Source organism: Crinia signifera, chromosome 7 (assembly GCF_055691185.1).
Source record: "Crinia signifera chromosome 7, ASM5569118v1, whole genome shotgun sequence".
Lineage (NCBI taxonomy): Eukaryota > Metazoa > Chordata > Amphibia > Anura > Myobatrachidae > Crinia > Crinia signifera.
The window spans coordinates 184,584,944-184,606,446 of record NC_139223.1 but is presented as its reverse complement, the minus strand read 5'-3'; the positions used below and the strand labels follow the sequence as shown (position 1 = coordinate 184,606,446).

At 43.6% G+C, this 21,503-nt stretch overlaps 1 long non-coding RNA gene across 1 annotated transcript in view; it reads left to right on the top strand.

Moving 5' to 3' along the window:
• The window catches only part of LOC146019663 (uncharacterized), a 95,214-nt gene that overhangs the window by 16,151 nt on the left and 57,560 nt on the right, over positions 1-21,503 (top strand). The gene's annotated exons all lie outside the window — the stretch shown is intronic.

Here is a 21,503-nt window from a genome sequence, read left to right as displayed (position 1 = left end):
GCCACAATTTTAGACATTCATTCTGTTCAACTCTTTCCTCGAGTGGCAAGAGCAAACATATCTGATCTCTAACTGCTGATAAGACTTCTGGATCGAAACTACCAACACTGGGAAATTCTACTTTGCTGCCTTGTGTCATTTCCTTCCATTTATTTAAGTAAACATCTGCTCGTTCACCGTGCTTTCTGCACATTATGAATGCCGCCGATCCTTGTGGTCGGCGTAATTCTTCCCTAGGTAGCACGGCCCCTTGGTGCGAGCTACGGTTCCCCATTAAGGGAATGATAGGTTCACTTTAAAGGGCCGGTGGGTAATTTATCAGTGAGCAATACCCAAAACACTCCTCCTCAGCAGCCTGCAACGTTCCCACACTTAAGCGAGGCGCGCAGTCTACGTGGTTGTACTCAATCACCACTCGCCTTCGGCTAGCAGCGAAATGCTAGTCGACTTGCAGGGTGCGGCCAAGTTTTGCAGAACACAACAAAACTTGTTTTTCCTGTATCCTCAAAACAGGTATTTCTAAAGCAGCTGATCAGATCACTGGGATCCGATTTAGCTTCTTGTACCCTCCTGATGGATCAAAATAGGTAGATCCAGGAAAGGGGCATTTCCTATTGGCCCGTCGTCACGTGCACCTATATGTCTTATTTCAACACACAACTAATATCCTGATCTGGACTGCGCTGAGTTGTGTCGTCACACACCTGTTCACCTCAGTGATTGTTTCACACTGGGTACTAGTTACACCTTGGTCTTACGCTTAAACTTGCAATATTTCTGTACAGAAAATCTTCCCAGGTTGGTAGTTTCTCACTAGATACTTATGCAGGTATAAATCCCTTTTAATGGCTATAGGAATCTATTAAAATAATGCTTGAGTTGTTTGTTTTTAAGAAAAATGAACAATAAAAGAAAAACTTATTTTCTCTTATTAATTACCGCTTTATCCACAGTATGTTACTATACTGTTTTTAAATAAAGCTAGTGATTTAATACTATTCACCTCTGGGTTCCTATGTGTGCTGCATGTGCAGTGCCAGTGAACAGCCACATATGTACGTGTGTTTGTTAAACCTGTTCACAGGCCGCCGATGAATCGGCCACCCACGTGTTCTACAGTGTATTTGCAAGGTCGCGATCGGGTTTCGCTACACGCAGTAATTGCGCATAAATATTGAATAAATCCCTTAACTCAGTCCGAAAGTTACGTATAAAGATGCAAAATAAATCCTGCACTTAATCCGCAAATTACGTACAAAGATGCGAAAATTTCCCAACGTAAGCACGTGCGTGCACACCTTGCGTAATACACAATAGACGCTTCACGTTACTGTAAAAGGCCCAGAACTTATCGCCACGTGGCGGATTCCCTGGCCCTGCAGTAACTAACAATAAAAGTTATAGTTTTGCACAGAAGGGATCCTCTATGTACTATAATAAACACAGGCCTTTGCCTCCACGTGTGCGAACCTTATCGCACGCGCACATGTACCATAACTATAAACAAGCAATTCAAGACACTATACCCCGTTAAACTACTTGTAAAATACAAATATTTTATATGCTTTAAACACAACACGTAATTTCTCTCTGGCTTTCACTTATTGTACCTCGGGTTCAAACACTAGCACCTCTCGAACCCTGCACCGCCGCGGACTTGGCCTATCCAGCAATGGTTAAATAATCACTTCCACCCTTTTGCTGGTATAGGTTCAAGCCGCGCGTTTGGTACAGTGTTCTAGAGTATGAAACGGTCGGACGCCAGCCCCCAACTATCAATACCTGATATTTATATGATCAAAGAACAATAAGTGAAATGTGCAGTTTACGTACTTATTCCGTAACTTGCGTACCCTTTATTCCTAGCTACGTGCGAACAAAACGTAGTGCAGCGTAGCGTACCTTTTCCGTGTATTGTACACGATAAATCAGTTACAGTAATTGGAAATCCCTTCGCAGTACTTAGTCTCTAATCTGCGAATACCTTTTAAGGACAATGTCCGTAATATACGTTATCGCTAGATGCGAATAATAGACAAGACCATGATATGACAATTGAGGAGATAGATTCTCCAATATAGTGTATTTAGTCCATAGCGGACAAAAGGGGATTACAGAAAAAAGAAAATACAGGATAACACGTGATACAATTATATAACAATACTAATATACTCTAAACTAAACAGGGGAACAGTAACATATACAGAATACAATTATAATCAGCCACGTTAGACAGAAGGGGAACACAAATGTTACCGTCATGGAATATGCGCAGCGCAGTCCGGTCGGAGCTCGCTATATTCAAATTGAACTATAGCCCGGGTCAATGGTGAGGGGATACAGCTGATTATCAGCAGTGCCAAAGTGAGAGAGAGCGAGCCAGCTCAGGGATGGCTATTTTATAGGGTCCAGGAAGGGGGGTCAAAGGCCCTTACGATTGGTTAAGGGTTCAAATGTCCAGTCCTCAGTGATTGGGGCAAGGTATTACATCTGGCTTGGAGAAGTGAAGGGGGGAAGGGTACTTTGGTGTCCTTTTGTTTGCTGGCATCGTCGTCAGGGGTCGTAAGCAGCAACAAGAAGTGGTTACAACTGCATTCCTTTGTCTCACACAGGACACATGGCAGAAGTACATATAATAGGTATTTTGTCCGTAATTATCAGACCATAGGACTTGCGAATATTTGGCTGCGACCGGAATGCTGCGCACGGGACACTGAACATAAAGATACCAAACATGTACAGAAACAATCGTGTATTTCTAATTAAACTATGTGTAGTGCACTAATCCTTTAATTAACTATATTTTATTTAGTGTTAGTGACACATTATGAATTTATGTGTATTAGTATGGCTGCGCATATGGTCCACTTCGTTACACAGACTCGGGTATTATACTTTATTTGCGCAACTCTGCGAACCAAAATGGCGGCCATACTATCCTAAAATGGCGTGCATGTAACTCGACTTTAACAAGGCATTTGCCTAGGGCGCCGTCCAATAGAGGGCGGTAATGAGCCGCCGGGGAGAGGTACCATAGAGGTACCATAGAAAGCTGGGAGCGAGGAGCAGGTAAGACCGTGGGCTTCCACTCCCCCCCATCCCGCCCATCAATCAACGCTGCCCTCCTTCCCCCCTGGACAAGGTATCGGCAGCAATGCAGCAGTATTCGCCCGCACACACACACCCCCCCCACCTCCCGGAGCGCGGCTGCCCGCTGTGGTATTGCCCACAAAACAGTCCCGTCCCCGTCACACACAAACACCCCCGCCCCCGGAGCCCGGGCGCCCGCCGCAGTATCGCCCGAAACCCCCCCGAGCGCGTGCGGGGGGTGCATCGGGCAGCGGGCGGAGGTTTTGCCTGGGGCGGGGGGTAGGCTTGCACCGGCCCTGGTGGTCTATGTTACACTGTGCAGAGTAATTTGTTCTTTACTTTTATTTATGACTTCATGGCAGTCCTTGGCTACTTTCATGTGTAGGACACACCTGGTTACACAGTATCCATGACGACTAGGGTTGCCACCTCAGGCATCTTAGATTCCTGGAGATCGCCCCCCCCCCCTACCTTCATGTGCGTGCGCGCACCTGGAAAAGTGGGTGTGGCTTTGTAAAACGGGCATGATCTCTTCAGAAAAGTGGGTGGTGGTCTCTAATACAGACATGTATTGAAGTCCCTATTGTTACATTTAACAACATTTCCCCTACTGACAACTCCTACACAGAGATACCTCATACATCCTCCCCTCACCCTGACACCAGTGACAACAACTTCACAGCAACTTCCTCCACCCCCTCACTTCTCTAACAAGCATATCTGCCCCAAACACTGACCGTCCACACACACACACACAAATCCCCCCTCCACACTGGCCTCACCATTTCCTCGCCTGACAGCACAGACGGCAGAGGTCTCCTGGGATTGATACACAGTAGCAGCCGGCTTATCTCTCCTCTGAGGCTCAGTTTGGGTCAGTTTGGGAGGAAGCACTGCTGCAGCATCCTAAGCTGCTGGCTGCACAGTGCTCCTCCATCCTCTCCTGCGGCCCAGTTGAACTATTTCTGGAGGTAGAGGGAGCTGTGGGGTGGGCAGCAACTCGCGAGAGCTGGAGACGCACTGTACATGTCCTGTGGCCTTTCTGGCACCCGGAGCTCACGCTATGCTGGAACCACCCTCCCTACGCCCCTGACAGTGTGCACACTTAGTTGGGAGTCTGTGGAGGCTTCCAAAGTCACCCGGATCCCGGGAGAATCCCAAAATCCGGGAGACTGCAAAAACGTCCTGGAGGGTTGCCACCAATTCAGGGAGAATCCAGGAAATCCTGGAGAGGTGGCAATGACGACACTCATAGGGAATGTGGCAGGAACTGTTTTTCAACACAAGTTCTGTAATAATCTGCAGAGGAGGATGAGGCACAACACCACCAAAAAAGGGATATGCAGCAAACTTTTTGAGATGTATATGTTATCAATTCCATCATTTGTATTATGCCTATATGCTTTTAATACCTATGTGTCTAAATATATGCATTATTATTATTATTATTATTATTATTATTATTATTATTATTTTGTATATAAAATTGTATTCAGAATTGTATTATGTCACCTAAAATTCTCTTCAAATATATATTTTAAAATGTATTCATTACTTATTTAGCGAATATTCTATATATTCCATCTCTGACGGTGCGCAGCTCTTTGGAAAGGGGGCAAGAATAAAATGACGCAAATCATGTAATTTTAGCCCCGCCCTTTCCCCGTAGACCTGCGAATCGCAGTATTTGCTGTAATGGACATTAATGTCATCGCCCACCCCACGAATTGCAGCTGTCAGTCTCCCTAGGCTTCTCCCGGAGAGGAGACATAGCGGCTAGAATCGCATATGATATATCGTATGCGCTCCTTACAATGTATCATATGCGATCTCAGACAAATCCTAGGTGCAGCCCTTGTGATCTCAGGCACTGATCCGATATGCACGGGACTGTGTGTGCAGCATGCACCCATTATAAATACACCACTGCCCAAGCTTGCCCTATCTTAATGATGATGTACTGACAAAGTACATAATATAAGGGGGGGTTTCAACACAATTGCGCTGCTGGGTAAGTGTAGTAAAAGAGAACTCCAAGTCTAGTTAGGTACGGCCAGAAAGAAATGACACTGGACACGCTTGTAAATTGTATTATTTTATAAATGTAAAAAAGAAATAATCACATATACATATATAATAACACTAAAACATAAATATAAAAATATATAGGGTTAAATCCTGAATGGTAGAGGGTGTCTCCAAGGTATAATATAATCCCAGTAATTGGGGTAGCTCAGTTCAGATGTTAAATACTGTAGATTGTTAATAATCAAATGAAAACGGGGTATCCTGCAGTCATGGATTAGTAATGCCAGTTTAGCATGTAGGCAGACATGCACTAGATGAAAAGGCAGTTCATGTAATTATAGAAGGGTAATATTAGAATTTCTCTCACCCATATATTGGCGGCAGCGGGGAGCCAAGTAGATTTTTGTTTGGCTCAACCCTGAAGTGAGGGTACCTCCAAATGGCGGTGACAGACAGCCAGGTAAATCGGTGAGAATGAAGGCAGTGATGTTGGCGCTCGATAGCGCTAGCAGCTGGCGTCCCCAATATGATGATCCGGGGGACTGGCAGGGTAACAGCGTGTCCTGCTTACGCTCGTCAGAGCTGGTAATGCGGCAGCAGAGGCAGGAGCAAGCCGGTGGCCGCGTGGAAAGCCGATGTCGGGTTTGCGGCAGACAATTAGCAATAGCTGTGCGGCTGGAGGCTGAGGCTGAAGGCGGGACCTTGGAGACACGTCTGGAGGTGTAGGTAATGCGTCAACGCGTTTCGTACCCTCTATGGACGGGAACTTTTTCAAGACAAGTGTTGAACCTCTATGAGGGTGCTTTATTTAAAGGGCTAACTTAATTGGGAGTAATCAGTACAATTCATATATAACTTAAAAACAAGCGCGTCCAGTATATTACGGTCCTATAGTCTATGAATACATTTATACTTAGCAATATAATTCATTGAAAAAATAATAACCAGATACAGTTGTTATTATAAAAAACATCCTTTTAGTCTGTAGCAAAGTTAATTAGCTATTTTCATTTAATCAGTTAAATACCGCAATGGTGAAATATCACTCAATTTTTTCAAAGTATAGAGAGAGAGAGTCCAGAATAAACATTTACATATATGTCAAAGTGATCCTTTTTAAGAAAAGCAGTTATAATATTCTTACACACAGTGAATAGAGTAATTTTCACTGATATTGTACTTTTAAATATATCAATAAGTAAAAATAAAAAATATATAATAAAAAAATATACAAAATAAATAAATAAATAAATAAAAATATTAATAATAATAAAAATAATTATAAATAAATACATTATTTATATATAAACATATATACAGACAATTATAAACAAATATAAATATAAATATAAAAATACAGGTGTAAATATATATTGGTATCTCAAAAATAGAGGCAAAATATACATATCTCTGTACATATATGGATTATATTAATACTAAAGATTTAAAGCAACAGAAATTTTAAGAATTTTGTTTATTTCAATTTATGATTAAGATGGAGATCATATAAAATTATAAGCAACATAAAAAAAAATATATATATTTTTAATGTGGGGTTATGATGGTATACGTGTGCATTAATAATATCTATTAAATAAACTCCAGATAATCTGTCGGAGCCAGGGCGAAAAGGGGTCGCCGGCAGGTGAAGCCTATAAAATAAACCTCACACTCTGTCGACAAAATCCCTATCACCACATGTCACGCAGAATACCTGTATACAAGAGTAATTGTGAGACACAGGAGGAGGGGGTTTTAGATTAATAGTACATTATTAGCTTTAGATTTTTTCTTTCTGATGGTATAGTATTTAATTAAATAGCATAGCGAGAAATCTGTGTGGGGTGGGGCAAGGGAGGACTGCAAACCAGAAACATCACACAATTAATGTGCGCATTTCTAGTAGAACTCCTGTCGCCACATCTCACACAGACTAGTTATGTAAATGCAATAATATAAATAGGATGATCATAGCAAAGAACTAAAGGGGGTCAGCACTCCCCAAATGTTACTAATCAATACAGGTAAAGTCCAAGGCTTCATTCAAGCCTTGTGGGCTTAATGTTTCCAATTTAAAGATCCAGGCTGTCTCTGCAAGACAGAGTTTTTTAAATCGATCGCCCCCTCTCTTGGTGTTCACAATATGTTCTATCCCCATTATTGAAAGACCTTTCGGGTCACCATCATGTTTTTGGCAGAAATGTCGGGGAACACTATGATTTTGTATTCTTTTTTGTATATTATTTTTATGTTCTCTAAATCTACTCTTGATACTTCTTATTGTACGTCCCACATATTGTAATTTACACGGGCATTCCAAAATATATACACAATAACTGGTTTCACAGTTGATGAATTGTTTACAATGAAAATTTTTTTATTTGAGAACGATGTTATATTATTAATTCCATTCAATATGTATTTACATGTAAGACAAATACTTTTGTTGCATCTAAAACTGCCAGGAGGTTTTGATGGAAGCCATGTGGGTTTGGAAGTAGTGGTGATGGAGGGGAGAAGAGAAGGCGCAATGAGATCTTTCAAATTTCTGTTTCTTCTAAAAGTAATTTCTAAAAGTAATTTTGGGTTTGATATGAAGATCTTGAAATATCTTATCATGATTTAATATCTCAAAGTTTTTTAGAACAATCTTTTTGATCTGGTTAGATTTGGAATTAAATTTTGAAATAAATGATATAGATTCTCCAGAATTGTATATAGTTATTTTTTTCTTTTTGTTTAGGTTTCAGTAGACTGTCCCTATTAATCTTTGTGACTGTATTCATTGCATCTGAAAGTAATTCTTTTGGGTAACCTCTTCTTTTGAAATTTTCGAGCATATTTTGTGATTGAAGAAAGAACTCATCATCTTTTGTGCAATTTCTGCGTAGCCTTAATAACTGATTTTTGGGTATATTGTGAATCCAAGGTTTGTGGTGACCACTATTGTAATGGAGATAATTATTGGTCCCAACTGGTTTGACATAATTTGCTGATATCAGAATGCCCTTATCAACGGAGAATGCAATATCCAGGAAATTAACCGATGTGTAACTAAAAGTGTGGGTGAAAGTTAAATTAAACGTGTTAGAATTGAGGTGATTAACAAACTCTTGTGCCAAATCCTCTCCAAATAATAAACAGATCGTCTATGAAACGGCCATAGAGGACCAGATTCTCTCTATATGGGCCCCCCCATATAAGTTGTTCCTCAAGGCGGCCCATATAGAGGTTAGCAAAGCTTGGTGCAAATCTGGTCCCCATGGCCGTCCCAAGGCGCTGCAAATAATAGTGATCATCAAAGAAAAAATAATTATGTGTAAGGATAAAAAGAATAGATTCCAAAATAAATTTCCTCCTTTCTGGTGATATTGTAGTGTCGTGATTTAGATAGTGTTGAACAGCCGTCACCCCCAAATTGTGTGGAATATTAGTGTATAGTGCCTGGACGTCAAGGGTAAGGAAAGCCCACCCTCCAGGACAACTCATGTGTTTTATTTAAAATATGGGTAGTGTCTTTAATATGTGAGGGAAGTGCAGTGACATGTTTTTGGAGGTGAGAATCAACAAAATGTGATAAATTGGAAGTGAGGGAACCCATACCAGAAATTATAGGACGCCCAGGAGGTGAAGTAAGGTGTTTGTGTATTTTGGGGAGAAAGTAAAAAGTGGGTGTGACCGGGTGGTGGGAGTATAGAAATTGGGATTCTTCCCTGGATATTGCATTCTCAGTTTCTGCCTCAGATAACAGTGTTTGGAATTGAGATTGGAAAAGGGCAGTGGGGTTAGAGGATAATATAGTATAGTATTTATCATCACTCAGTTGTTTATATGCCTCGGATAGGTAAGCTTCTCTATCCATGAGGACAACCCCACCGCCCTTGTCTGCCTGTTTAACTATAATGGAAAGGTCTTTTTTAAGTTCATTAAGGGCTTTTCGTTCATTAATGCTTAGCTTATCCTTACTTTTATTTTTATTGTTGTTTTTTCCTGAATTAGAGCAGAGTTTTTTTAAATCATCCATAGTTTTATTGTAAAAAATGGTTATAGCGGGACTTTTTTGTTCTAAAGGAAAAAATTGGGATTTCTTTTTAAATAATGGTCTACTTACAGATATATTACAAGCACTAATATTGTATGTCTCTATTTCAAGTGGATTATTTTCCAAGAGAAGAGATTCTAAATTAGAGAGACCCAGTTGGTCAGTTTCATCTAGGACAATAGGGGTATTATCAGTTTCCAACTGTGATCGTTTTAAATCTTTAGTGGCAAAGTAACGCTTCCTGCATAAATCACGGGTAAATTTGTTTAAATCAACAAAAAGGTCGAATATGTTCGGATCCTTCTGGGGGGCATAGTTCAAACCTTTACATAACAGTATTTTTTGAGAGTCTGATAATGGATGTTTTGTTAAATTAAAAATACCTGTCATATCTATTTGATTCTTTGTTTTCTGTGATCTCTTTCCGCCTCCTCTTCTCCCTCTCCTTCTCTGGTTCTTTTTGGGGTGTGATGGATTAGACTGGAGTAGGGGTTGGGGTCTTGCCAGGCTCTGAGTGGAAAAACCTGATCTTTATTGGGTCGATTAGGTGTATAGTTGTTATGGGATGTTGATCTATTATTGCCGTTATGATTGTAATTATAGTGGGATCTATAATTATGATTGGTGGGGTTATATCTCTCACTGTAATTATTGAATCTCTCATTTTTGTAGGAGGTTTTTCTTGGGCGAAATGGGGGTCTGGTTAAGGGAGAAGGGTAATTATCTCTCTTAGGCTCATCTAAATTCCTCTTATGGTAGGTTCTCACAATTCCCTTTTGGTAATCATTCTGATCTCTCTCCCATTTACGTTTTTTGTTTGTAATTAGCTCTCTCTCAAATCTCTCAACTCTATTATTTATTTGTTCATCTCGTTCTTTAAAATTAGAGTGATCTTTAAATGGTATTAGGTCGTCTTTTATTTTATCTATTTTTGTTGTGATTTTATCAACCATTTCACTTCTGTATTTTATTAGGAGTCTCATGAGTGTGAATGAACAATTGTCCAACGCTTCATTCCATTTGTTTAACAAATCAGGGTGGTCATTAATGGAAAGATGTTTAAAAATTCTTAAACCTCTTGGGATAATTTTAGCATCTATATATTTTTGTAAAGAGATGCTATCCCACCAATTACGCATCTCATCTTTGAGTAAATCCTCAAGATTATAGAATATTTTATTCATGTCTGGATGAGCGCTGGACATATTTTCATCACTTTTCTGGTTTGTATTAAAGGATGACAAATAACAATCACGTCGCATCTTGCGATCATTATAACATTTAAAATCATTCATTTCTGGTCAGACCAACAACAGACTAGGAGTTCAAGAAATGTATAATATATGTATACTAAATTGAAATGGGCAGCACAGGAAGGCAAAAAGAATTTAACAAATAGACAGAGATTGTGAATTAGGATTGATACCAGATGGCATCAACCAATTCACTTTCCTGGCGCTCCAATAAAAAAATAATAATAATTATATTGGTGCTATATATTCCACACCTATTAAACAATTCCCCAGCTGCTGCACGTGTTGGATGAGCTAGCCAAGCTCATAAAGATGGACAGAATATAAGGGGGGGTTTCAACACAATTGCGCTGCTGGGTAAGTGTAGTAAAAGAGAACTCCAAGTCTAGTTAGGTACGGCCAGAAAGAAATGACACTGGACACGCTTGTAAATTGTATTATTTTATAAATGTAAAAAAGAAATAATCACATATACATATATAATAACACTAAAACATAAATATAAAAATATATAGGGTTAAATCCTGAATGGTAGAGGGTGTCTCCAAGGTATAATATAATCCCAGTAATTGGGGTAGCTCAGTTCATGACTGCAGGATACCCCGTTTTCATTTGATTATTAACAATCTATTTAACATCTGAACTGAGCTACCCCAATTACTGGGATTATATTATACCTTGGAGACACCCTCTACCATTCAGGATTTAACCCTATATATTTTTATATTTATGTTTTAGTGTTATTATATATGTATATGTGATTATTTCTTTTTTACATTTATAAAATAATACAATTTACAAGCGTGTCCAGTGTCATTTCTTTCTGGCCGTACCTAACTAGACTTGGAGTTCTCTTTTACTACACTTACCCAGCAGCGCAATTGTGTTGAAACCCCCCCTTATATTCTGTCCATCTTTATGAGCTTGGCTAGCTCATCCAACACGTGCAGCAGCTGGGGAATTGTTTAATAGGTGTGGAATATATAGCACCAATATAATTATTATTATTTTTTTATTGGAGCGCCAGGAAAGTGAATTGGTTGATGCCATCTGGTATCAATCCTAATTCACAATCTCTGTCTAACTGATAAAGTACATATAGAAGACTTAATATATAAGATATAGGGCGGTATTCAATGAGCCAGAATCGTTGGTCACAGTGATCCAGATTTAACATTCGCCTGCCAATCGCCGGTTTTTAGCTGTGAATCGCCATGCATGGGGATTCGTGGGGAGTCGCCAAGTCACCCTATTCAACGTGGCTGAGAATCGCCGGCCCTAACGGCGATTCTCAGCCATACCGGCGTTTCCCTATACAGCCGCATTAATGTAGTCAGTTGTTTAAAAAAATGCAGAGAAATGCAAGAAAAAAGCAAATTACCCTGGACAAACGCTTCCCATACAGCATACGGCAAACGCTGGGTAATCTGCTCAAAGGGCAAACGAAGGAGTGAGGTGGGGAGGAGAATCATGGGTAAGTGAGGTGCACCATGGGTAAGAACAGTGCTTTGTGGGAAAAAAAAAAATACCTCAAAAAATTAAATATATATTTGTATAGCACTTCTACGACCATCACATCACACAAGGGCAGCAAATAATAATACATTACACTTGCACAGTTAAATAGAACACTTAAAACCAATTATTTGACATGTTCCTATCAAAGTTCACCAGAAAAAAATGACGAGGGACACTCGGTGAGGAACGGCGATATGTAACAAGAAAAAGGAATCGCCAACTTCACATTGAATACACTTTTGGCGATTCCCCTCGACTACCGTCGATTCCCCATGCAAAATCCTATAGACTAAAAACGGCGATTTTTAGAGAATTACATTTGGCGATTGGTGCTTCATTCACCGGTCCACAACGGCGATTATAGGTCATTGAATAGGGTGATTCGCTTATACAGCTCATAAAATCGCCGGCACACATGAAAAAAACACAGAATCGCCATAAAACTTGGCGATTCTGGCTCATTGAATACCGCCCATAATATGTTATACCTACCAACTTTTGAGGCCTGTTAAAATGGGACCCATGCGAGACAAAGGCCCTCACGCTACAGAAAAGGGGCGTGGCATCCCAACTACGGGGCGTGGTCTTTCAGGTAGTGCAATGACCACGAGTTATACCCCTGTTTTCATCACTATTGGGGTAAGCGGTATAAGCTGCCTGCTGGCATGCCCCCTGCCAGAGCAGCGAGTGACTGAGAAGAATCATGACAGTTGGAAGGCCTGCTGTGTACCAACTACTTTACAGCTTGTACACAGTATTCTAAACTATAAGAACAGAACTATAAAGCTGGTTAGACTTGTTGTGCAGTGTTGGGTTGTTATTTTTAGTGCATTTTATTCACTGCTACACATTGACACGCAAGGGGATAATTAGCCGGCAAGGAATCCTCTGTCTGATTGCTTATTTTATATACTAATGTGCGTCTTTTGTACTCTTTTTATATTCATTCTCTTCTCTGTAATGAGTGATAAAGTAGAGAGGGATAAAGGGGAGATATTTTTTCCAGGACATATGTTGCTATGGCAGTTCCTGCTTTACCGAGGAGAAGCCGGAAGCTAAACTGATGAGATGTATTAACATCTTGTTTGCTAGAGTGGTAGAGTGAAAGCCCGCCCCCTTTGGTGATCCCTGCCAGAGACAACAGCGCTTTTTAATTTGCATATGTGGTGCCTTTATTTAACAAAGGTAATAAAACAAATATAGAAAATTATAGACCCATAAGTCTAACATATATAGTGGTGAAATTGCTGGAGGGTATTTTAAGGGATAGCATTCAGGTTTTCTTGGGAGACAATAAGATTATTTATTGGGAAGCATGGATTCATGAGGGATAGGTCATGTCAAACTAACTTTATTAGCTTCTATGAGGGAGGAAGTGGGAACCTAGACCTGGGTAACGAAGTGGATTTGGTCTACTTAGATTTGGTACTTGTGTATTTTGGCGGCGCCCATCGCATCGCATACCATAACGCATACGATGGTATGCGATGCGACGCGATATCGTACGATAGTGCACGATGGCATACAATTTTGAAGCTGTATGCCATTGTACATGGCATACAATGCCATACGATGCGATGCGATTAAACATTGTATAAGCACCCTAATGCTTACAATGTTAAATGCACCCCCACGCCACCCCCCCACTATAAACGTGAACCCGAAGCGTGGCGAGCACAGCGAGCCCGCGAGGGGCGGCGGTACGCATCCTACGACCTTTTCATACCCCCACTATCCACGTCGGCGTGGAGTTGAGAATAGAATATAGTGGGGGGGTGGCGTGGGGGTGCATTTAACATTGTAAGCACCCATTTGGGTGCTCAAAAGCACCCTTTAGGGTGCTTATACGATTTTTGGTCGTATAGGGGGTCAAAATCGCGTCGCATCGCATCGTATGCCATCGGGTGCATGGCATGCGATGCGATGCGATCTGTTCGTCGTACGACGGACATCGGGGGCGCCGCCAAAATACACAAGTACCTTAGATTTTGCTAAGACCGTTGATACAGTGCCTCACATGGGGTTGATCTATCAGATAGGGGAGCCAACATCTGCACTTGGGTCAAAAATTGGCTGGAGAATAGGGAACAGAGGGTTGTGGTAAATTGAGCATTTTCAAAATGGTGTAAATTTTTTGTAGCGTGCCACAAGATTTGGTGCTGTGGCCACTCCTTTTTAATATTTGTATTAATGATTTAAGTAGTCATTATTGAGAAATGTACGGTTATGTATTTTCGGAATAGTAACGCGCGAGTAGCCTTTTCTTTAAATGTGGAAATTCTAGGAGAGTCATTAATAGAGAGGGATTTGGGGGGGCTCAAAATACAATTATAGTGCTCAATGGCAAGGAGCAGCACCAAAGGCCAACAGGGAATCAACTTGCATATTAACTTGCCCCCTGGCAACGAGCATTAAAGTCCCTGACAATGGGGACAGCTCTTACCTGGGTTTTTTGACCTGGGAATTTCCAAAAAGCTGCTGATTGGTCCATCCTGGGCTCTGGCAGCCGATGTCATTACCCTTGTACCAGTGGATAATCTAGAAGAGGCGGTTTTCAGCCTGGGAAATGGGGACATTGGAGAGTGAGACCTGACAAAATCCCTGTTACAAAATCATGGGTCTGACCCAGGATTTTGGTGGAAAAGGGGTGTAAGTTGGCACACCCTGGTCGGTTGACCCACGACTGCCTTTTGTAACTGGACCCGGGTCATTTGTTTGAATTTTTCCACTGAGACAGGTTATTGCGGAACTTAAAAAGTGGCAATAGACTAAGGGGTAAATGTACTAAAATGGGAGTTGTATTTCATATGGGATGTTGCTATGGGCAACCAATCTGATAATATCTATTATCTCCTAGAATGTACTAAACAAATAAGAAGTTCTGATTGGTTGCCCATAGCAACATCCCATGTGAAATACATCTCCCATCTTAGTAAATTTCTCAACAAATATTATTTAACATTTAAAGACATACTGTATGCCATACACGGAATGGGATCATTCGTCAGACTGCATTTAGGTCTACAAGCATTAGGTCTACACCATTAGGTCGACTTGCATTTAGGTCGACCTAACTGAAGGTCGACATGGGTTAGGTCGACTGGGTCATTAGGTCGACAGGGTCATTAGGTCGGCATGTATTAGGTCGACAGGTGTTAGGTCGACAGGGTCATTAGGTCGACAGGTATAAGGTCGACAGGGTCATTAGGTCGACATGTTTTTTTTTTTTGAAGTGTCGACACAGTCAACATAGCACCGCGTCCCCTCGCATGGCTCGCTACGCTCGGCACACTATTTTATTCTCTCACTATGCCCTAGTAGTGGATGGTAGGGCATGAAATACTGCCTGTCGGCACATGTCGACTCATAAAACAGTCAAATGACTCCATGTCGACCTTTTGCCGGTCAACCTTCCCCATGTCGACCTAATGACCCTGTCTACCTTATAAAAGTCGACCTAATGACCCTGTCAACCTAATGACCCTGTCGACCTTCAGTCATGTCGACCTAAATGCATGTCTACCTAAATGCAGGTCGACCTTAATGCAGGTCGACCTAGTGGTGTAGACCTAATGCTTGTAGACCTAAATGCTGTAGACAATATGACCGTATCCCGCCATACACTACCCTTCTTAAAACATTTCAGTCTCACCGGGCTTCTCACACCATATAATGTATAAAGCTTAATAATATTTATTACAAGAGCACAGAATGTAATCTGTCAATCAGCGCACTTGATGCTGTTACACAACATGCCACGATGTTTGAGGTGGAGGCTGGTTAGTGCACTGTCACCGTATGACTCATACTGAGCAAATAGGAAAAGTTAAAAATAAACATAGCAATCCAGATGATCATGACAGCCTTCATTTGTAAGCTACTGGCTTCACAAGCTGAAGGCAGTTCAATCCCAGACACAGAGAACACACATTTTTGTGTATTCCGGGTTTATTAGGAGTCACAAATGCACAAAGGCAATATAATGATCCTCCAGTGTGCAGATTTATAATCTATACATTAATCGTTTAAGTGTCAAGTGAATTTGTCAAAATACAGTGCGTAAAGTATTCACAGCGCTTCACTTTTTCCACATTTTGTTATGGTACAGCTTTATTTCAAAATGGAATAAATTATTTTTGCCCCCTCAAAATTCTACAGACAATACCCCATAAAGTTAACGTGAAAAAAGTTTTTTGGGAGATTTTTGAAAATATATTAAAAATAATAAAATCTAAGAAATCACATATATAGACGTATTCACAGCCGTTGATCATTTTGAAGCTCAAAATTAAGCTCAGGAGCATCCTGTTTCCACTGATCATCCTTGAGATGTTCCTACTGCTTAATTGGAGTCCACCTGTGCTGAATTCAGGTGATTGGACATGATTTGGAAAGGCACACACCTGTATAAGGTCCCACACTTGCTAGTGTAATGTTTACCTTATATAGGAAATACAGTATAATCTCATACCTCCCAATTGAATTTAAATAACAAATGTGATCGACACTTGACTTTTTAGCGGATCTTTTGCACATCTTTTACATTTCTGGTAGCGGCCAAGCCAGGGTTGCCTACCAGACCCTCTCCTTCAGGTAGAAAATCCTCTGTTCCTGGACTTCCCTGGTAATCTATGATTACCATCAATGAATTAGCTCCTCACAGGTGCTGGCAATCATACATTACCAAGGAAGTCCAGGAACAGAGCATTTTCTCCCTCATGATGAGGGTGAGGTAGGCAACCCTGGGCCAGGCCAAGGAATGCCCTGGAAGGGGCAGTTTCCTTGGTCATGCAAGCCAGGCTGCGACAAGACAGATTTAGCTGCAGTTTCAGAGGGTAATTGCAACCGGTAGTCACAATGACCTTCATAAACAGCTATTGCAAATGCAGGCAGGGACTGATATGTAGGCAGTAGGTGGTATGCCGGCAGGGGGTGATATGTAGGCAGTTGGTGGCATGCAGGCAGGAGGTGGTATGCCGGCAGGGGGTGCTATGCAGGGAGGAGGTGGTATGCAGGCAGGGGGTATTATGCAGGCGGGAGGTAGCATGCAGGCAGGAGGGGGTATGTGGGCAGGGGGATATGCAGGCAGGGGGTATTATGCAGGCTGGAGGTAGCATGCAGGCAGGAGGGGGTATGTGGGCAGGGAGTATTATGCAGGCAGGAGGTGTTATGCAGCCATTGGGTGATATGCAGGGAGGAGGTGGTAAGCATGCAGGGGGTGACATGCAGGCAGGAGGTACCAAGGAAGCAGGAGGTGGTATGCAGGCATTGGGTGGTATGCAGGCAGGATGTGGTATGCAGGCAGGGGGTGGTATGCAGGCAGGAGGTACCATGGAAGCAGGAGGTGGTATGCAGGCATTGGGTGGTATGCAGGCAGGAGGTGTTATGCAGGCATTGGGTGATATGCAGGGAGGAGGTGGTAAGCAGGCAGGGGGTGATATGCAGGCAGGAGGTACCATGGAAGCAGGAGGTGGTATGCAGGCATTGGGTGATATGCAGGCATTGGGTGGTATGCAGTCATTGGGTGGTATGCAGGCAGGGGGTGATATGCAGGCATTGGGTGATATGCAGGGAGGAGGTGGTAAGCAGGCAGGGGGTGATATGCAGGCAGGAGGTACCATGGAAGCAGGAGGTGGTATACAGGCAGGGGGTGATATGCAGGCAGGAGGTACCATGGAAGCAGGAGGTGGTATGCAGGCATTGGGTGATATGCAGGCATTGGGTGGTATGCAGGCAGGAGGTGGTATGCAGGCAGGGGGTGATATGCAGGGAGGAGGTGGTAAGCAGGCAGGGGGTGGTATGCAGGCAGGAGGTACCATGGAAGCAGGAGGAGGTATGCAGGCATTGGGTGGTATGCAGGCAGGGGGTGATATGCAGGCATTGGGTGATATGCAGGGAGGAGGTGGTATGCAGGCAGGGGGTGGTATGCAGGCAGGAGGTACCATGGAAGCAGGAGGTGGTATGCAGGCATTGGGTGGTATGCAGGCAGGGGGTGATATGCAGGCATTGGGTGATATGCAGGGAGGAGGTGGTAAGCAGGCAGGGGGTGATATGCAGGCAGGAGGTACCATGGAAGCAGGAGGTGGTATGCAGGCAGGGGGTGATATGCAGGCAGGAGGTACCATGGAAGCAGGAGGTGGTATGCAGGCAGGAGGTGGTATGCAGGCAGGAGGTACCATGGAAGCAGGAGGTGATATGCAGGCATTGGGTGATATGCAGGCAGGAGGTGGTATGCAGGCATTGGGTGATATGCAGGCATTGGGTGGTATGCAGACAGGAGATGGTATGCAGGCATTGGGTGGTATGCAGGCATTGGGTGATATGCAGGCAGGAGGTGGTATGCAGGCATTGGGTGGTATGCAGGCAGGATGTGGTATGCAGGCATTGGGTGATATGCAGGCAGGAGGTGGTATGCAGGCATTGGGTGGTATGCAGGCATTGGGTGATATGCAGGCAGGATGTGGTATGCAGGCATTGGGTGATATGCAGGCAGGAGGTGGTATGCAGGCATTGGGTGGTATGCAGGCATTGGGTGATATGCAGGCAGGAGGTGGTATGCAGGCAGGAGGTGGTATGCAGGCATTGGGTGGTATGCAGGCAGGATGTGGTATGCAGGCATTGGGTGATATGCAGGCAGGAGGTGGTATGCAGGCATTGGGTGATATGCAGGCAGGAGGTGATATGCAGGCAGGAGGTGGTATGCAGGCATTGGGTGATATGCAGGCAGGAGGTGGTATGCAGGCAGGAGGTGGTATGCAGGCATTGGGTGATATGCAGGCAGGAGGTGGTATGCACCTCCTCCTGCATTTGTATTGCTAATGGTGCCCATACACTTGTGTGATCGGATGCGATGCTACATCGCGATCCAGTCGCATCTTACTGGCTTTTTTCCAGCACCTGATGTCGCATGCCGCCTGCGATGACACATCGGGTGCTGGAAGAGGGCTGGCGGGCGATGGAAGTCAGCGAAGCTGGCGACAGGAGGCCTGCGGGCGATAGTAGTCAGCTGAGCTTGGGGCGGGCGGCAAAATTTTAAACAAATATTTCAAAAGACTGGGCGTCCCTCTGATTGTCTGAGAGAGCTCTCAGCGAATCAGAGGCCTCACATTCGGGCGGCCACTGATTGGCTGAGAGATTCTCTCTCAGACCACATGCGATTGCACATGCAATGCGATAGATATTATGTGCAGCACATACTGTAATATCTGGCGACATTAGATTCGCCCTTACTGAATTAAGCTCTTTATCCTATGTGAGATAACACATGGGAATTACATAACTGTATTATTAGTATTACACAGTAATAGGCAATTATAAGATGATCTCTTAGGTATTTAAATATAATCCAGCAATTAGTCATCATTACAGAGTAATATCTTGCTTTGGCATCAAAATAAATCTATACACTAAATGCCGATTAATTAAACTCTAAAGGTGCGAGTCTCCGAGTGATATATTGCCGAGTGATATATCGCTCAATGTCTCCTTTTCATCGATGACCAGAGATGGTCGCTCATGAAAAGAAACCTCTGCTGGGGGAGCCGCAGAGGTAATCAGCTGGTCGCAGGAGCAAGCTCCTGCGATAAGCGATTAGAACGGGGCTGAAAACGGGAGCACGCACCCGGCGATTTATCACCATGACACACTCCCATCACTGGCAATATGGTCGCCTGCGACCATATTGCCAGCAATATCAGCCCATATCGCCCCTGTATGTACACAGCTTTATTATTAAGCTAATTTGTTACAAATACTGCAGTTTAGATGCTAGCTCTACTGTATATCCTAACAAGCAGGATAATGCTGTGTACACACGGGGGCGATAGGGGCTATAATCGCTGGGAATATGGTCGCAGGCGACCATATTGGCAGTGATTGGGAGTGTGCCCCGGCGATAAATCGCCGGGTGCGCGCTCCCGTTTTCTGCCCCATTGTAATCGCTGGTCGCAGGAGCTTGCTCCTGCGACCAGCTAATTACCTCTGCGGCTCCCCCAGCAGAGGTTCCTTTTCATCAGCGACCATCTTTGGTCGCTGATGAAAAGGAGACATTGAGCAATATATTGCTCAGCAATATATTGCAAGCAATATATTGCTAGCAATATATCTCCCCCCGTGTGTACGCACCTTATAGGATAAACTCATGATATTGACATTTAAATGTTGATAGTGGTAATTCCATTTTAAATATGAACTCTGTATAACTATCTGCATTGGGTGCTACTTTAGAAGCAATTGTATACTGGGTCATTAATCAGCTCATCTCACTGCTGTTTTTATTGACGGAATCACGCATATATAAATAAGTATTCATTTTACTGAAGGTATTTTCTCTATGTGAGCATTGCCATTTATGCTATTGCAAATTTATAGTTTGATGATAAAGATATTATATATTATATTATTATAGTTTATATCCCGCTCCCGGAAGTTATATAACCAGTGCTATATATATGCCAGTGCTCGGTAGACCGGATTCACCATGCGGGACCCAGCACATTTGCCTGTCTAGCCGTCATTGGTGCCCCCTATTCAGGGCAGCCGAGAGGTATTCCGGGCCCTGGTAAAATTTTGGGTTGTGACCTAATTTCGGGAGGCGTGACCACCTCCCGCAACTAGGCCACACCCCCAAATTGTTTAGGGGGGTGAAAACACACTTTAAAGTCGAGGGGGAAGTGCTATTATTGCCCCCCCCCTCAGCAGCAGCAGCAGCACATACCTACAGCAAATGCAGGCTCAGCATGAGCTCTCACGCTGACAGTGAGACGTTCACGTTGAGCCTGCTGTCAGCACAGCCAGGGCCGGCGCCACCACTAGGCAGCTCTAGGCATTTGCCTAGGGCGCCGGCCACTGGAGGGCGGCAGTTCGCCCCTCGCCCCTCGCCCCAGCATGGAGGGTTAGCGCACTGTGTATAAAGCTGTCGGTGTCCCTGCAGTGATTAAGGTGCTGGAGCGGGCAGTGTTGTCCGTGCCGCGGGGGTACCTGCGGCGCTGTGTAAAAAGCGGGCGGCGGGGTCCCTGCAGTGAATAGAAAATAACTAGCGCTATGCGGCGGCGCGGGAAGAGCTTCTGGGTTTGAAAACACTTGCCGCACGCTGATTGGCTGAGATTCAGCCAATCAGCGTGTGGCCAGTGTTTTCAAAATCAGAAGCGCTTCCCGTGCTGCCGCATAGCGCTAGTTATTTTCTATTCACTGCAGGGACTCTGCAGCTGCCAGCTTTAGACACAGCGCCGCAGGTAACCCCGCGGCACGGACACCCCTGCCCGCTCCAGCACCTTAATCACTGCAGGGACGCCGACGCCGCCAGCTTTATACACACTGCCGCAGGTGCCCCTGTGCGCTCCTGTCAGACGGTGCAGCAAGTACCCCCCCCCCCGGCACCGGGGCACCCCCACCCCGACTCGCCTGTGGCGCTCCGGTGCCTTGTGCCGGCCCTGAGCACAGCACATGCTGTACGTGTGTGCTGCTGCTGCTGCCTGGGAGAGATGGAGAGGGAAGGGGGGATCTGACCAGGGCCCCTGCCAGGCCCCTGCAGCAAGCCTGGGCATATGGTAAATAGTACCCCTCCCTCTCGG